The following is a 19,100-nucleotide window of genomic DNA, read 5'->3' on the forward strand; positions in this document are numbered from 1 at the left end:
GCAAGGAAGAGTAAACAGGCCAAGCTGTTCTAGTGCTTTTAGCCCATGCTGCCCCAACCACTGAGTGTGCTAGCTGCAAGATGCAGTCAAATTAGAGCATTGGACTTTCATTTGTGGTTGCAAATTATAAAGATTTTATACATTATTTGAAATTCTTGGGATTGATAAACTCCTAAGAGAACTGTAATACACACACAGAAGCTGTTTCAATAAATAAAAGGAGAAAAGGAAAAAAGATGCAGCTTCAAACCTATAAAGATGTGAATGCTACTCCTACAGGCAATAGGGCACTGTAGGGCAATACACACACACACACACACACACACAGCACTTTAAATGTATTAGCTCTTGTAATGCTCACCCTAGTCCATAAATTTGGTGATATCATTTTCCCATTCCACAGATGAGGAAACTAAAGCCCTAAGAAAATGAAAAATTTGTCTATTGACTTTTAGGTAGTGAGTAGCAAAGCAGAGATTTAAATCTAGATCTCCTGGCTCTATAATCTATACTCTTATTAACCACCATGCTATGCAAAGACAATTTCCTTGCCATACAAAGACCATGTGGGCAGGACCCACACCATGGACCCACTGCATGGGCATAACGCCCAGGTAGTCACACAGATCACCCTTAGATTAATGCAATGGTGTCATCATCTTAACAAGTCTTAATAATTTGAGCAAGGGACCCTTTGTTTGCATTTTACACTGTGCCCATAATTTATATAGCAAGTCTTGCATGGGAAATGCTGATTAGCAAAACTATTCCTTAAGAACTTTACTTAATTTTAGATTATCCTCCTTAATTATTTAGGACTTTTTTTAAATGTTGAATGTTTCTGCATTATATCTGTCACTGGCACCCTTTGGATTGTGCTTGAATTTCTACTGTATCTTAGAATAATGTAGGCTTACAAAGATTGCACGTTTCTCAAAAAATCTGAATTCTAATTAACTCATTTGGTAATAGCTTCCCCCTCCCAGATATGCAAGAGGACATAATAGTCCAGACCACAGGAACCAGACAACCTCTCCAGGTTCACACTAAGAGTGCTGGTAAAGACTAAAGAGGAAGGAATAGAATGGCCTTCAAAGAGCAGCTTATCCATATTGCCAAAATTCAGGAATAATTTTGAAATAAGACTTTTTAAAACCAGACATTTACTAGGTGGTCAATGGAGTGAGCAATAGTTTTATTTCCAAAGTTATTTGGCATGTTTTGTAAGTATTTTTGAAGGACTGAGATGGTGCCCTATTCCATATGAACAGAAGGAATTTTATAGTTGATTACAGGTGAAAGCTACTCTAAAATAAATGAAAAGAGGTATATAGAGAAAAGCATGTCTCCCTCCCATCCTGTTCTCTACCCTCAGTCTGGATCCTTCCCTGAGTATAATTCCAGTCACCTGGCTCTTGTGAACCTTCTTAGGGATGTCTAGGGCTAGCTGTATCATTATTTCAAAAGGAGGAGGAGGAGGTCAAAATAGATAGAGGCCTAGGCAGATGGTTCACTTGAGCTCAGGACTTTGAGTCCAGTCTGAGCAGTTTGAGCAAGACCCCATCTCTACTAAAAATAGAAAACTTAGCCAGGCATTGTAGCGGGCACTTATAGTCCCAGCTACTCATGAAGCTGAAGCAAAAGGATAACATAAGCCTAAGAGTTTGAAGTTGCTGTGAGCTATGATAACACCACAGCATTCAACCCAACATGACAGAGTGAGACTGTGTCTTAAAAAAAAAAAAAAGATAGAAACTAAATATTTAAACCAGAAAATCTGAGACATAATTGGTATTATCATAATTAGTGGAATCTGAGGCTAACAGTTAAGAAGATACATGAATAATGGGCAGCGCCTGTGGCTCAAGGAGTAGGGCACCGGTCCCATATGCCAGAGGTGGTGGGTTCAAACCCAGCCCCGGCCAAAAACCAAAAAAAAAAAAAAAAGAAGAAGATACATGAATAAGAAGGATTGAAGTCAAAACACATCACATTTAAATGTTTTCCTTTACCTAAATAGGAATCAAATCAAAAAAGATAAAGGACGTTCTTATTTTATTTTATTTTTTTTACATTCAACCACATCCCAAAAAAAGCTAAGAAATAAGAAATAAGAAGGGACTGGAATTTCCTGCTGGGTTAGCCTGAATTAGAACACATGTTAGTAGAAGAAAAGCTTACTGAGCTTCTTTAAAAATGGACAAATCCTCATTGAATATCTGTAATGTTCTGATCACTTGCTAGATCCCCAGGAGGATTCAGAGAATTAGACACAACCTCTGATAAAGACAGATAAAGAAGCACAAACTAGCAACCGCTACTGTTATCTATTAGCCAGCAGGCCAAGCATGTTGTCTTTCCCTCATTTAACTCCTATCAAAACTTTATTGAGGACGTTGAGGCCTAAAAGCCACACAGGAGTTTAGTGTGAGAGATGGAGTTTATCACAGCAACAAGGAGTAAGCGCTATGAGAGTGCAGAGGAGGACCCTTCCAGGAAGGAAGGGTAGTAATTACTTTATTAATTGGGTTGATTAATTTGGAATTGGGGGTATCTGTATAAAATTTCTTCTTACCCACTCACTCCTATAACTTTCCTCATTGCTCCCAAACCACTCCCCTTCTTAACCTTCCCTCACCCCCAAAATAATAGCATTTCAGACTCTGAGAAAGGAGAAAGATTGTGTACCCTAGAACAGTGTGCGTCTAAACAATTTTTCTTTTTTTTTATATTTCTGAATTTTTTATTTTTGCACGTTATACTTTACAATGTAAGTTTGTTTTTGTTTTTTTTAAGCCTGCATGATTTCTTTTTTTTTTTTTTTTGCAATTGTTAGGTAAAGTCCCTCTTGCAATCATGTCTTGCCCCCATAAAGTGTGACACACACCAAGGCCCCACCCCCCTCCCTCCTTCCCTCTTTCTGCTTCCCCCCTATAATTGTCATTAATTGTCCTCATATCAAAATTGAGTACATAGGATTCATGCTTCTCCATTCTTGTGATGCTTTACTAAGAATAATGTCTTCCACGTCCATCCAGGTTAATACGAAGGATGTAAAGTCTCCATTTTTTTTTAATGGCTGAATAGTATTCCATGGTATACATATACCACAGCTTGTTAATCCATTCCTGGGTTGGTGGGCATTTAGGCTGTTTCCACATTTTGGCGATTGTAAATTGAGCTGCAATAAACAGTCTAGTACAAGTGTCCTTATGATAAAAGGATTTTTTTTCCTTCTGGGTAGATGCCAAGTAATGGGATTGCAGGATCAAATGGGAGGTCTAGCTTGAGCGCTTTGAGGTTTCTCCATACTTCCTTCCAGAAAGGTTGTACTAGTTTGCAGTCCCACTAGCAGTGTAAAAGTGTTCCCTTCTCTCCACATCCATGCCAGCATCTGCAGTTTTGAGATTTTGTGATGTGGGCCATTCTCACTGGGGTTAGATGATATCTCAGGGTTGTTTTGATTTGCATTTCTCTAATATATAGAGATGATGAACATTTTTTCATGTGTTTGTTAGCCATTCATCTGTCGTCTTTAGAGAAAGTTCTATTCATGTCTCTTGCCCATTGATATATGGGATTGTTGGCTTTTTTCATGTGGATTAATTTGAGTTCTCTATAGATCCTAGTTATCAAGCTTTTGTCTGATTGAAAATATGCAAATATCCTTTCCCATCGTGTAGGTTGTCTCTTTGCTTTGGTCATTGTCTCCTTAGCTGTACAGAAGTTTTTTTTAATAAGTCATAACTATGTACATTCATACAGGTATGGGATACAATGTGCTGATTTGATATACAATGTGGAATGCTTAATCAAACTGGTTAAAATAACCATCACCTCACTTACTTATTTGTTTTTTTTTTATTTTTTTTTTCACTTACTTATTTGTTGTGGTAATACATTTATACTCTACTGTTAATAGTTTTGAAATGTACCATTGTATTGTGCACATTAAGTAAGGTTTTTTAAATTAGTTGTGAATATTGAATACATGAAATATTCATTGCCATAGCATGCATGTCATTAATCTTGTTAGTCCTCTTGAAAATCATATACATTATTTTCTTTGGTAATTTTCTTGTGCTATAGTGAATCTTCCATCAGTTTGTGTACTTTTTTTTCATTGTTGGGGATTCATTGAGGGTACAATAAGCCAGGTTACACTGATTGCAATTGTTAGGTAAAGTCCCTCCTGCAATCATGTCTTGCCCCCATAAGTGTGACACACACCAAGGCCCCACCCCCCTCCCTCCGTCTTCTTTTTTTAAACAGAGTCTCACACCTATTGCCCAAGCTAGAGTGCCATGGCAAGCTCATAGTAACCTCAAACTTCTGGGCTCAAGTGATCCTCCTGCCTCAGCCTCCTGAGTAGCTTGGGACTACAAGTACCCACAGCCATGCCTGTTTAATTTTTCTATTTTTCAGTAGAGATAGGTCTTGCTCTTGCTTGGGCCAGTCTTGAACTCTGAGCTCCAGTGATCCTCCTGTCTCAGCCTCCTCCCAGAGTACTAGGTTTATAGGCAGGAACCACCGTGCCTGGCCTAAATACTCTTTTCTTAAAGTGTTTTTTATAGCTTCGTTATCTGTAAGATATTAATTAAAAATTGCCCCACTGGGCTGGTGTGCAGAAAGAGCATGAGGAGTACATGAAGAGTCTGCTCAAAGTGGGAGGCATCCTTGTCATGCCACTGGAAGAGAAGTTGACTAAGATAACGCTCACAGGCCCTTCAGCTTGGGAAACCAAAAAGATTCTGGCTGTTTCTTTTGCTCCTCTGATCCAGCCCTGCCATTCAGAGTCAGGAAAATCAAGACTTGTCCAGTTACCACCAGTGGCAGTTCGCAGCCTCCAGGACTTGGCTCGCATTGCCATCGGGGCACCATTAAAAAGGTCATTCATCAGGAAACAGTGAGCAAAAACGGAAATGGACTAAAGAACACCCCCAGGTTTAAACGAAGGAGAGTTCGCCCGGCGTGGAATGGAAACGATTGTTTTTTTGGACAAAGAGGTCTTTGCCAGTCGGATTTCCAACCCCTCTGATGACAATAGCTGTGAAGACCTGGAAGACGAGCTGCAGAAGAAGAGAAGACGCCTCCGGAAACAAAGCCGGATCCCCCCGTGAACTTCCTCGCCAGAAAGTCTTGAGCCTCCCTCTTCCAGATCCCCTAAAATACTATTTGCTTTATTACAGAGAAAAATAGGTCTCCTGTTTGAGAAGGCAAAGGAGGAAGACCAGATTGCCAGGCCTGCTGTGGAGGGTCGCCTGGGACAGGCAGCATGGGCCCTAGCCACATCAGAGTCTTCTTTTTCTGGTTCTTAAATGTCCTCTACAATTTTGATTCAGTGGTGTGATTTTTTTACATAATTCTACAAGACCTACACTGCATAGAAGAATGTTTCCCCAAAGTAGAGAGAATCTTCCTAGAGAAGGGTGTTTCTTTCTCAACTCCAGTGAAACACTGAGGTGTGCATGGTAGAGACGGATGACTCTTCATTCACAGGACGCACATTTTATACGTTAAAAATGAAAACTGAAGGTGAAACTGACCTGTGTTACTTACAAAGTGTGAAACAAACAACAGTTTATAAATGTATAAAATCTCTTTTGGGTATGACACACCTATGCCCAAGTTTGAATTTTCTGATAATAACCTTTTAATTACTGGCGCTGAGTTTCACTGAACTTTTTAGTTTTCTAGAGGGAAAAACATTAGCGAGAAGCCTTCGCTTATTTTAAGTAAATTATTTAAATCCCATTTGTTAATTGTAAATTTTAAAAGGAAAAATTGTGATGAGGGAGGAAGAATAAAAGATCATACTGTCAGATGTCTTTTTTGGAATTCTAAAAGAATTTCAAGGAGTTGTTTTTTCCCCTGGCCCTTTTTTTACCTTTAAAAGAACCATTGTCAAGGAATCCTTAAAAGAGTATCCTGAAAAATGAAACAAGTTTTCTTGTGTGTGTAAGTAATAAGCTAAATTACTTTAACCCTGACCATAGGAATGATTATTTACCCAACATTAAAGACATTTCTAGGTGTTGACATACTCAATCCTTAGAGCAGGTAGAAAATACTAAGATGGCAGGAAATAGATTGGGGCCTATATTATAGACAGCTTGTGTTTTTTAACTTCAGTTTGCTATTTTTCTGTGATCATATTAGAGTACTGATTCATAGATTTTATCTTTTATAATTCTGGAGAAAAAAAGATTTGTTAGTTTTGTAATTTTTCTTAAGAACAAATATAATTTAGTAGCTCTGTTACATTAGCACTGCATAACTGGCGAAATCAGTCTTCTCCAGGACTTAGTGTGTGGAGAGCTTTCTATTTTATCAAGTTATGGGGCTAGAAGAAAAGCAGTCTTTCTTGTAGTCGGATAGCAAAATGATTTGAAGTTACATTGCTTATTCCAAACATTGATTCTTTTAAAAAGTTTTTTAAATCCAAAGCCAAGAATAATATAAATTGTTAACATTAAATCTAAATTCAGAGTAAGTTTATGTAAGGTTAAGTATCCAAATGTTATTATTAACTTTAACCCTTATGGTCTTGGAAGTTGCTGTGCTTTGATGTCTCTGTGGTTTCACCAGCTTAACTGAGTTCTGATTATTTCTAATCTTTTCTACTTTATTTTAGTAACTGAATCATTTTTACCATACAATATAGTCTCCATGCATAGCTGGGAAAATGTGTATATTGCCCTAGATTGGTGAATTTAAGTTATTTTAAGGAACATTCATAGTTGTTATCTTTTAAAGCAAAGTCAAGCTTGATTTTTTCCAAGAGAAATGCATGGTATACATTTATTTGCTAATACTTTGTAGTTTGTAGATCCTTGTTGACATTCTTATTGAATTGTAGAGACTTCTACATTATAGGGAAATTTTTGGACATGATAATGATATCTGTGAAATTTGTTGTATTAGGTGGCCTGACTAAATTGGTTCTATAAGTGTGTATGGGCTGTGTTTTTTAATAAATCATATTTGCCTTTATGCTGGATTGCAAAAATCATTGCAGTGCATTAGACATGTTTTTCCCCCTTATATGTTAAGCTTTTCCTAGCATTTTGTATTTATATGTTTTCAGTTTGCAATTTTTAACCCAAAATTTGGTTTAAAAAACATGGTTGTAATATATGTGAGAAATGGTATTTATCTTATAAAAATAAAGGAAGATTGTAAATAAGTTGTCCTGTGCACCTGATACCAGAATTCAGTAAAATATAATACACTGCTTTTTGTTTTCAGACAGACAAATCATACCATTGTTTGTATTGTCTGCAAGACCTATATTATTGTAAACCACATTCTTGACAACTGTGTACTTTTATGTTTTGAATAGTCTATATTTTAATATGTGACTTTTGTCTTGAAAAATAGTAAAGCCATAGACCTGTGCAAAACAAATTTCAAATTCATAGATATTATGTAAGAATCAAATCTGTATGTGAAGATACTTTTGTTATTCTGGAACTTACTAGGGAGAGATGCAAGAAATTCAGAACGTGGATTTTCCTGAGTTTATATAGAACAGAAATGATATCAATAAAGGTAGTTAAGACATTTAAAAAAAAAAATTGCCCCACTGGCACAACTACAACTTGGACTTTACCTAACAAGCATAAACAATGTAACCTACTTATCTGTACCCTCATATTGATCTGAAATTTCAAAACAAATTGCTCCACTGTTATATTGTCATTGACACTATATGTAAATATGTGTGTACGTGTGTGTATAAATAATTATACAAACTAATATGTTCCTTTAACTTGTTCTTTCTGGTAAAGAATAGTGTTACAAGAGCAGATCTGGTAATTGGAAGCAAAACAATACTATCCTATATATGACTATGCAAAAGAGTCCATTTGAATCTAACTAAAGAGCCACAGCAAAGCAGAAAATAAGGAAGTAACACAACTCACCTCTGCCCAGTTAGAACAAAAGTGTCCAGAGAACCTGAGAAAGTCACTGAGTTCCTGATGGAAAGATAGTTCAGGAAATAAAGATCTCAGATTAGATACAATTTTATCTCTGAAAGTTTTCAAATGATAAAACTCATAAATTTGATCCAGAGCCCATTTTTAGGACACAATTAGTTGGCCTATGTAATAGAATGTGTTATTTGAATCCCTGCCAAAGTATTGGAATTCCTTTGATAGGAGAAAAATGAAGCTTTCTGCATTCAATTATTTTTTTTATTAAGTCATATACACATAGATCATGATCTACATCAAATTCTTACCTAAAATAAAAAACAAATTAAAAAAAAATCTCCACTATTTCAAGAGTTTATCCAACAAAATTTACAGAATAACTTTTCAACTAGGAAAACTGGTAGATGGCCTGGATGTAACTTCACAAGGGACGGCTTTTTCCACAACATAAGCATGTGTGGCAGTGAACAACACTGAATTCCAGACAGTGTCCTATAATACTATCCATCATTCTGACTATACCAGTAATCTCATTTTTTTGTAAGAACAAAAATGTGAAATTCAAACCAAACATTCTAGGTAACTCTAACTCATTTACTCAATAAAAACTTTGATCCCTTTTATTCTTCTAATAATATAAGAAATATCCTTTGTACAGAATTTTTTAAATATACATGTAAGAAAATTTTGAAATAATTTTGAAAAGGAACCACAATTAACATTTTTGGTATATAGTTCTCCAAAAATTCTTCTATGTATTAGAGAGCAATATAGAAATATATATATGCATTTTATTTTTACAAAAATATATACTCACTGAAACTATACATCAATGAATACATTTCTATAACAGTTTGAGCCCTACCTGATATTACTCTGAATGTAGAACCATAATTTATTATACTAGCTATTTTTAGACATTTACTTTTGTTCCAAATTATGTCACTAATATTTAATTTGCTGTTATTTAAGTTGTAATGTGACTGGACATACATCCCTAATTATTTTCTGATACTATAGTTCTGGGAATGGGCTTATAGACTGAAGGTATATGCACATTTCTAAAGTGTTTCACTATTTTGCCAAATTAACCTCCATTCATTCAACAATAAATATACATTGCCTACTATGTATTTGGTTCTATACCCAAGTCTGGGTTACAGGGGTGAGTAAAATAGATATAGTACTTGCCTTCATAGAGATTACAATCTAGACTGAGAGAGAGAGAGAGAAAGAATAAGCAAATAGCCACCTAGCATAAATCACCAGAGAAAACAACAGAGCACAATGAGAAAATATAACACAGGGGCCTGGCTTAGGCAGGGCTGGAGGAGGGATGCCAAGGAAGTTACATTGTGCCACTGAACCTGAGACCTGAGCATGCAGAGTGGAGGGACAAGCATTCTTAGACAGGGACTAGCAGATCCCACAAGAAGACTCCCTCAAAGGAACTGAAGCTCAGGGACAGAGAGGGAGGGAGCTTGGCAGGGACTGTGATAATTGCAATGAAAGCTGTCACTGGAGGGTTTCGAGCAGAGGAGTCACATGAAAGATTCCCTCCAGGTGCTCCAAGCAAGTCCATTTAGAATGGTTAAGTCAGTTGTCCAGAAGGTCAATGATGGTATCTCAGAAGGAAGCAGTGGCAGAAGACAGAGAAGTGGAAGAATTTAAGGTTTAATTGGGGATCAGATCAGTAGCTGACTGTGGCTCCAGCAAAGAACAGGGCCCACTTCCCTAACTCTTCACAACATTGTATTTTTTCTTATTAAAATAATAAATATAAGAAAATAACAATAGCAATTCCGTTTTGCTTCCATTTGTATTACTTGATTACCAGCCCTTGCACACTTCATGTTAGTGAGAAATTTGCATTTCTTTTGTGCACTGCCAGTTGGGTTCTCCGACCCCTTTGTGGCTAAATCCTTTTTCTTGTTGCTGTTTATCAATTTCCCAGGTTTGATGTAAAAAAAAAAAAGAACCACCACAAACTATGTGGCTTAAAACAACAGAAATGTATTCTTTTGTGGTCTGAAAACTACAAGTCCAAAATCCAAGTGTTGACAGGACCTTGCTCCTTTCTGAAACCTCCAAAGGAGGATCCTCCTTTGCCTCTTCCATTGTTTAGCAGCCTCAGGTGGATGCATCTATTCCAACTCTGCCTCCATCCATACCTGGGTTCTTTCTGTGTCTCTGTCTCCTCCTCCTCCTGTAAGAACACCAGTCAAGTTGGATTAAGGCCCGGCTCTACTCAGTGTGACCTCATATTAACTATTAATAATATATCTACAATGACTATTTCCAAATAAGTTCTCATTCTGAAGTACTGGGGATTAGGACTTGGGCATATCTTTTGTGGACACAATTCTAACCATAACAACTCCTTCCTAAGAGATCTTAACACCCTGCAAATATCTTTTCTCAGTTTTTCTTTTTTTATTATTAATATTAAATCATAGCTGTGTACATTAATGTGATCATGGGGCACCATACACTGGTTTTATAAACAGTTTAACACATTTTCATCACACTGGTTAACATAGCCTTCCGGGCATTTTCTTAGTTATTGTGTTAAGACAATTATATTCTACATTTACTAAGTTTCACATGTACCCGTGTAAGATGCACCACAGGTGTAATCCCACCTATCGCCCTCCCTCCCCTCCCTCTCCCCATTCCCCATATTCTAAGGTTATAACTGGGCTATAGCTTTCATATGAAAGCCAAAAATTAGTTTCATAGTAGGGCTGAGTACGTTGGATACTTTTTCTTCCATTCTTGAGATACTTTACTAAGAAGAATATGTTCCAGCTCCATCCATGTAAACATGAAAGAGATAAAATCTCCATCTTTCTTTAAGGCTGTATAATATTCCATGGTGTATATATACCACAATTTATTAATCCATTCGTGGATCCATGGGCACTTGGGCTTTTTCCATGACTTAGCAATTGTGAATTAGGCTGCAATAAACATTCTGGTGCAAATATCTTCTTTTCTCAGTTTTTCATTTGCCTTTGTATCATATTTATGATGTTTGGGACAGATAGATGTTTTTAATTTGATGAATTTATTCCATTGATTTTTCTTTTATTCAGTGAATATTTATGGAGTGCCTCCTGTTTCTTCCAGATCCTGTTCTCAATGCCCATGATCCGAAGATGAATGAGAGATGGTTCTCTTACCCTCACAGGTTCAGAGTCTAGGAGGCAGACATGTAAACAGATAAGTATCATTCAATATGTGTGACTGCAATACTAAAGATGAACAATGAAGAAAGTGTCAAACAGCAGGAAACACTCAGCGGAGTCTGAACAGTTGTACAGCAGAGGTTCTTGGGTAGTAGTTAGGGAATAATACCAAGTTTCATGAATTCTGCTTCAAACAGAAAGTTTCCTGGCAGGCGGTGCCTAAAGCAGGGTACTCAAAATGTGGCCTGTGGACCACACAGCATCACCTGAGAGCTTGTTAGAAATGCAAGCTCTCGGTAGCACCTGTGGCTCAAAGGAGTCGGGCGCTAGCCCCAGATACCAGAGGTGGTGGATTCAAACCCAGCCCCGGCCAAAAACTGCAAAAAAAAAAAAAAAGAAAAGAAAAGAAATGCAAGCTCTCAGGCCCTGCCCCAGACCTGCTGAATAAAAATCTTCATTTAAACGACATCCCTGGGGAATTTGCATATATACATGAAAGTCTGAGAAGAATTGCCCTATTCTTTGGAAGTCATTTTTTCAGGTTTACAGTCACAGGCCTCTCTGTGATTATGAGGACATAATTAGAAAGTCCCCTACAAGCCTTGCAGTATAAAGGCAAACTTTTCAACTCTTCCCTTGTGTTATGTCAAGATGCTGATTAGTACATCAAATGAGCAACCTTCACCAAATAACTCCACAATCCATGGGAAAAGAGACCCAGTTTGCACATTTCAGGGTAAGCTCAGTGGAAGCCAAGGGGATGATTTGCTTTAGGGGTGACCCTGGCATGACCCTGCGATTCAGACCTAAGATAAGCCTCCAAATCCATTCCCTGGATCAGCTGTTCAAAGGGGATTTGTCTCCTGGGTTATAATTGGTCTCCCACTTGTATTTTGAGCAGGTGGTTCAAAGGAAAAGGAAACTTGTTTCACGTATTTAAGCAGTTGAATAAAGGCAGCATCTCTTGGGAAAGGAGACAGACAGGAATGGTTTCTGCAGTGGTAATTGGGTAGAGTCAGCTGGAAGAGATGAGGCTAGAGGAGAAAGAGACGGGGAGAGAAATGGAAAATGAGAATTGGGTGGAGAAACAACTCTTTCACCAAAGTATAAAAGCTGCTGGTCACTCAAAAAATAGTTTTGTTTAGTTCAAAGCCAAGTTTAAATCTGCATGATGAAAAAGAAAGAATGCAAGAACATACGAAATAGGTAACTAGGGGTGAATATGTCAGACACCACAGCCTCCTGATATAAAATGTTCCTTGGGAAACATTACAACATAGAGGAAGTCAGTCTCCTGGCACCCGCCAACATAGGCACTGTCAGCCTGCACAATCTCCTCCTCAGTTAACTCAGTCCTGGTTTTAGTAGAACAAAGACGAGGGTCCATTTTAATGAATGCAAAACAATACTACAGAGGCATTTGTTGCAAACATTCAACTGGGCCAGTGTTCACTGCCTTGCTCTTATGAATCCTGCTCACCAAAAATCTGTCAGTGATTGTGGAGAGAATGTATTGAGAATTTCAAGTCAACAAATAAATACCGAAACTTGCTGCCTGCAGTTTATTGTGTTGGTTAGTTGCTGTGTACAGTTAGACAGATGTGCCCTGCTCTCCTCTGGGCCCCCCTTTAGAGCTGTGTACTCATAATCCGTATAAGCACACACAGCTGCCCTGGGAACAGGAAAAATAAAAACTAAAGTGATTAAGACAAGGTGTCAATATTCAAGAACTTACCGTTTAATATTAAAATAAGTAGCTAAGAGAACACATCTAGGAGAAACCCTCAAACTTCTTCTGACCTCCGAAAATGGGAACCAGAAACTTAAAAATCCATTCATCTTCATAGAATCGCCATCTTTTAAAATGTTTTTAATTGGCTATTTCAAAATTTTGTTATTTTTTAGTTTCTTGTTTACAATTTATCACCTAAATCTTTATGACTGTTTTTAACTTTCTTATAAAAATGCAATAGGGACAATAAAATATATGTGCATATACACATACAATTAATGAACAATCGGAATATGAAAATGTTTTGTCATTCAGAATGTCACAGGCAGCAGCCATCTGACAATTCCATTACCAGAGCTTTTTATAAAGGGAAAAGCTCCTTTTAGTTTTGTATTTCTTCTTCTCATTCAGCCTAATGGTGATCAATTTACATTTCTAGCCTACAGAAATAAGCACTTGGAAAAAACAAAAATTAGGATTACAAATTGATTTTTTAAATTTTATTCTGAAAAATTTTTTATTTTTAAATATTGTCCTTTTAGTCTTAAAAATTTATTTTTAGATATTTTATTTTTTTAAATACCATACAGCCCTACATCACCTTATATACAAAAATTAACACAATATGGAACATAGACCCAAACGTAAGAATTAAAACTATAAAACCTTCCTAGAAGAAAATGTGGGCATAAATCTTCACAACCTTGTGTTAACAATAGTTTCTTAGATATGACCCCAAAAGCACAAGTTATGAAAGAAAAAATAAATTAATTGGACTTCATTAAAATTAAAATATTTTGTGCTTCAAAAGATACTATGAAGACAATGAAAAGGAAACTCACAGAATGGGAGAAAATATTTCAAATCACATATCTGAAAAGAGACTTTTTTTTTTTTTTTAGAAAGAGTCTCACTATGTCACCCTCAGTAGAGTTCTGTAACAGTTCACAGCAACCTCAAACTCTTGGGCTTAAGCAATTCTCTTGCCTTGGCCTCCCGAGTAGCTGGGACTACGGGTGCCCACCATAACGCCCGGCTATTTTTTGGTTGTAGTTGTCATTGTCATTTGGCAGGACCAGGCTGGATTTGAACCTGCCAGCTCCAGTATATGTGGCTGGTGCCCTAGCTGCTGAGCTATAGGCTCTGAGCCCTGAAAAGGGACTTTCCCCAAGATATACAAAGAACTTTTAAAACTCAACAATAAAAAAACAAATAGCCCAACTAAGAAAATGGGCAAAGAATTTGAATAGATGGTTCCCTGAAGAAGATGTACAAATTCCCTACAAACACATAAAAGAGACCAGATACTGTAATCATAGCACTCTGGGAGGCTTAGGCAGATGGATCCCTGCAGTTCAGAAGACCAGTCTGAGCAAGAGACTGCTAATAGAAAAATGAGCCAGGTGTTGTGGCTAGTCCCAACTACTGGGAGGCTGATGCAGGAGGATCATTTGAGCCCAAGAGTTTGAGGTTGCTGTGAGCTAAGCTGATGCCATAACACTCTAGCCTGGGCAAAAAGAGTGAGACTCTGTCTCAAAAAAAGAAAGAAAGATGCTCAACATCCTTAGTCATTAGAAAAATGCAAATCACTGCCACACTGAAACTTCACATATGTTAGGATGGCTATCATCAAAAAGATGGATGATATCAAGTGTTGATAAAGATGTAAAAACAACTAAAATGTTCATATAGTGCTAGAGGGATTGTAAAATAGTGCAGCTGTTAGAATGGTGTGGTGGTGGCTCGAGGTAGTCACTGAAATAAATGAAAAGAGCAAGTAAAGTTTTAGCAAGAAAAGAATGGTTTATGGGGGCAGTGCCTGTGGCTCAAAGGAGTAGGGTGCCAGCCCTATATACTAGAGGTGGCAGGTTCAAACCCGGCCCCAGCCAAAAACTGCAAGAAAAAAAAAAGAAAGGTTTATGCCTCATTCCCATACTGGCCCAGGTCGACCTGACCCAGACCTATCCAAAATAGCCTAAACATATCCGTCACCCACCCTGCTCGTATCTAGCTAACTGTCTAACACAACCATATAAAGTATGAAGGCCTAGTAACCCCTAGGGGGTTTAAAAGTGAGGTCATGAAAATGTTGGGTTTTGAGGCAGCTGCCTGTCTCCTAAAAATGTCAAGATTTCAGGCAGCTGCCTGAGTCCTCTGTTCTTGGAGTGCTCTTGGTGAAAAAATTACCAGACATCCCAAAGTAAGGCAAGGATGAAACAAAGCTTATTGAAAAAGAGAAAGGTTTACAGAGTAAGAGCAAGGCTTACAGAGCGAAATCCACCAGCCATAGGCAGGCAAAAACCCTCCATTTTTGAGACAAAAAAAGGCCTGGGTCAGGCCTACCAGGTGGTTCAGAGATCGCCTTGGAACCAGAGTCTTACTACGCATGTGGGCCTCCCATGAGCCCCTCTGAGAGCCCATGGGCACTATGGACTGAATGGTAATTAGTTTTAAGGCTGTTCTATATCACCTTGAAGACTCTATTGTACCTGTTGCTAGGCTAAAGAGTCTTCTACATCCTTTCACAGTTGACACACTAAGTTCTGACTGGTTGATTGGTAGGGTGGTCCCTCCTCCCCAGGTATGAGCAATCTCTTGGGTCAGAATTAAGGTGGGTGGTACCTGAGATGGAGCCTGAACCAGTCCCCCACCCCCACGCCTTTGTCCTCCTTCCCAGCAGAGCTGTTCTAACTATTTACTTAACACAGGCCCTTGGGAAAATAGGCCGGAAGTTCCAAAGGAAAAAAAAATTATTCAAAAGGTTTAAACTTAATTACCAAAAGACTATATACCAGTCCTAGATATATGCCCAAGAGAACTGAAAATATATTTTCACAAAAAAATTTGTCCACAAATGTTCATAGCAGCAGTATTCATAATGAGCCAAGACATGAAAACAACCTATATGCCCCCAACAGTTAACTGGGGATAACTGTTTATCCCCAATGGATAAACAAAATGCTGGCTATCCATTCTACATTATCTGCCCACAGCGATGAGTGCAGTATTGACTGATACATGCTGCAATGTGGATGGGCCTTGTGAACAGAACGTGCAAGAAGTCAGACAGGAAAAGCCCATGTGACAACATTCTGTTTCTATGAAATGTCCTGAATAGGCAAATCTAGAGAGACAGAAAGCAGAATTAGTGACTGACAGAGGTACTCTAGAAAGAGGGAGCAATGAGAAATCACTGCTAATAAAGTGGTACAACCATTTTGAGGTGATGAAAATATTGAGTAGTTAGGCAAATACAGGTTCTGTGGAAACAATTGGCAAAAAGTACTAAAAACCACTGAATCATATAATTTAAAGGAATAAATTTTGTGTTATGTGAGTAATATTTAAATAAAGCTTTTTTTTAAACTATATGTCTATTTCAGAAAATGAACAGAATGGAAAAAATTGACCCAGAATCCTATCACTTAAATTTTTTTTTTTCAACAAATGAAGAAACTGAAGAGGATGTGTAATTTGTCAACTTATAGTTACAGGTAACTCCACAAACAACCCACTCCAGTGAACTCTAATGAACTCTATGTGAAAATGATGTTGCATTTTACAGACCCTGAAGGTTCTTGCCTGAGGCTTCGGTACACACTCTAAAAATGAAGTTTCCCCAAAAACTGCACTCCCATACTGAAAGATCTACTAGTTATGATACATGTTATCTACAGCTTATTCTCAAATTCCTCAGCAATAATAGCAATAAGTGTAACAATAAAGAGAGAGAAAAATGTGAAAATAATAATTGGTGAATCTGGGTTAAGAATTTATAGCAGTTGACTACACATGTACTATTCTTGCAAGCTTTCTCTAAATTTGAGTTTTGTTTTTTAAATAAAAAGTTAAAAAGTCATAAGGTAGACTAAATACAGTGACTCTCATTTTGGGGAGTCTAAAGCAAGTTCCCTATAATAGGTGAATTTACTATGTACATTCACCTGTTACCTTAGAACTCCCTAACGCAGGGGAGTAACCAGAGGCAGTAAAAGGAGTGTCCCCCCCATGGGTCTTGGTTTCTGATGTGAGTTCCTTGGTAACAGATGACACCAATAACTTGAGAGGATCACAGTCCTCGCTCCTGGTTAGTCAAGGTATCAGTGTAGTCAGCTGTCGTACATGCTTGCATTGGGGTTTCTGCTTCTGTTCCTTTATTCCAAAATTATTTTAAGTGGTTAATATAAGTTATAAGAAATTTATTTCTATGCACATAGGAAAATAACTGAAAGGATATCCACTAAACTGGCAGGGGATGGAATGGAGAAAGGTTAAATAGGGATTTCTACTTTTTTTTTCATGTATTTACATACTCATATATCTGTATTGCTTTTATTTATTTCCATATTCATCATGAACATTTACTACTTTTCTAATTAAAAAAATACTTAAGTGCGATAAAATTACATGATCTCTATAATTTTATTTAAAATGTTTCAGCAAGAAATAAAAAGGGAAAAATTAAGTGTGGCAAAATCTTGTAATTATTAAATCTGGGCGATGGATATATGGTACTATTGTACTCTCTCCTGGTGTGTATGTTTTAATTTTGTATAATAAATGTTGTTTGATAGCCGGGCGTTGTGGCGGGCGCCTGTAGTCCTGGCTACTCGGGAGGCTGAGGCAGGAGGATCGCTTAAGCCCAGGAGTTGGAGGTTGCTGTGAGCTGTTTGATGCCAGGGCACTCTACTGAGGGCCATAAAGTAGTGAGACTCTGTCTCTACAAAAAAATAAATAAATAAATAAATGTTGTTTGAAACGTTATTTAAAAGTATGTTTAAGAGCTGGAGAATGAGAGAGATGAAAAAAGTAAAATCCATCCTAGAAACCTGTATGAACAATAATTTTTCTATCACCTTTTTGAAAAGCATTTGAAGTGTATTGGAAAATGTTTACCTTATACCAAGGGTTGACAGACTTTCTGTAAAGCTCCAGATAATAAATATTTGAGGCTTTGTACTGCTACCATCGCCGCCATAACTACTGAATTCTACAACTGTGATATAAAAACAGCCACAGACATAATGAATACATAAATGAATAAAGGAATATAAATGTCTGTGTTCCAATAAAACTTTATTTATGGACACTGTATTTTGATTTTTTTTTTTTTGAGACAGACTCTCAAGCTGTCACCCTAGGTATAGTGCTGTGCCATCACAGCTCACAGCAACCTCAAACTCTTGGGCTTCAGCGATTCTCTTGCCTCAGCCTCCCACATAGCTGGTACTATGGCCATAACATTCGGGTATTTTTTGTTGTTGCAGTTGTCATTGTTGTTTTAGATGGCCTAGGCTGGGTTCGAACCTGCCAGCCTCGGTATACGTGGCCGGCACCCTACCCAGTGAGCTATGGGCGCTGCCCTGAAATTTTAATTTTATATCATGTTTACATGTCACAAAATGTCATTGTTTTAATTTTTTCCAACCATTTAAAAATATACAACCATCTTTAGCTCAAGAGTAATATAGGCCCACCTGGGCCATATTTTGCCAAACTCTGCTCTATATTATTATTATTAAAAACCCTCTACTTTATTACATATACAATACAAAAGTGTATGTTTAACTTCTATCAAAGAATACTAGAAGTTAAAACAAAATGTGAATAACAATTACCTCTGATTAGTGGGGTTAAAAACAATTTTCATTTTCTTTCATTATGCTTTTCAGCATTGTTCAAATGTTTTACAATAAACATATATTCTGATAAGTAATGTTTTTAAAAGAATCATTTCACTACTTTTGAGAAAAGACAGGATGATAAAACACAGAGATTAGGATATTGCCCATCTGTCCTGAATGTCTTCTGGATTGGATTAAATAACTTCTGAGATTTCCTTCCTGTTCTGTGATTCTGCCTGCTCAGACAATCAAATGCCTGTAACATCATTCCCTTCAATATGGAAAGCAATCCTCCCTCTCACTTCACTCTGAAAGTAAATTTCTGAAATTAAGTCCTGTAGGCTGAGGGATCCCCTCCCCATCTGGGCAAATGTGATTAGCAATCCAGTCTGGTATTCAGGGTTGAATACCAAACCAGCCTTGAAATGTAAAACACAGTAGTATTTAAACCACTGCTACACACATACACACACACATCCCAAGGAAAAGGGAAGGCCACAAGGGGGCAGAGAATCTGCAACGCAAAGAAAAAGCAGGTTTGGCCCCAGATAAAACATACTCTTTTGTAAATTGCCCAATTATCTAAATCCCTCTCAGAAATCAAATTAAGAATATTATA

General features: G+C 37.4%; 1 pseudogene; it reads left to right on the forward strand.

Annotated features, from left to right (window-relative positions):
* The first annotated feature begins 4,619 nt into the window (after nucleotides 1-4,619).
* On the forward strand, nucleotides 4,620-5,199 carry LOC128598288 (protein-L-isoaspartate O-methyltransferase domain-containing protein 2-like; annotated as a pseudogene).
* Nucleotides 5,200-19,100: the final 13,901 nt, after the last annotated feature.

The sequence above is a fragment of the Nycticebus coucang genome, chromosome 11, assembly GCF_027406575.1.
Source record: "Nycticebus coucang isolate mNycCou1 chromosome 11, mNycCou1.pri, whole genome shotgun sequence".
Classification (NCBI taxonomy): Eukaryota; Metazoa; Chordata; class Mammalia; order Primates; family Lorisidae; genus Nycticebus; species Nycticebus coucang.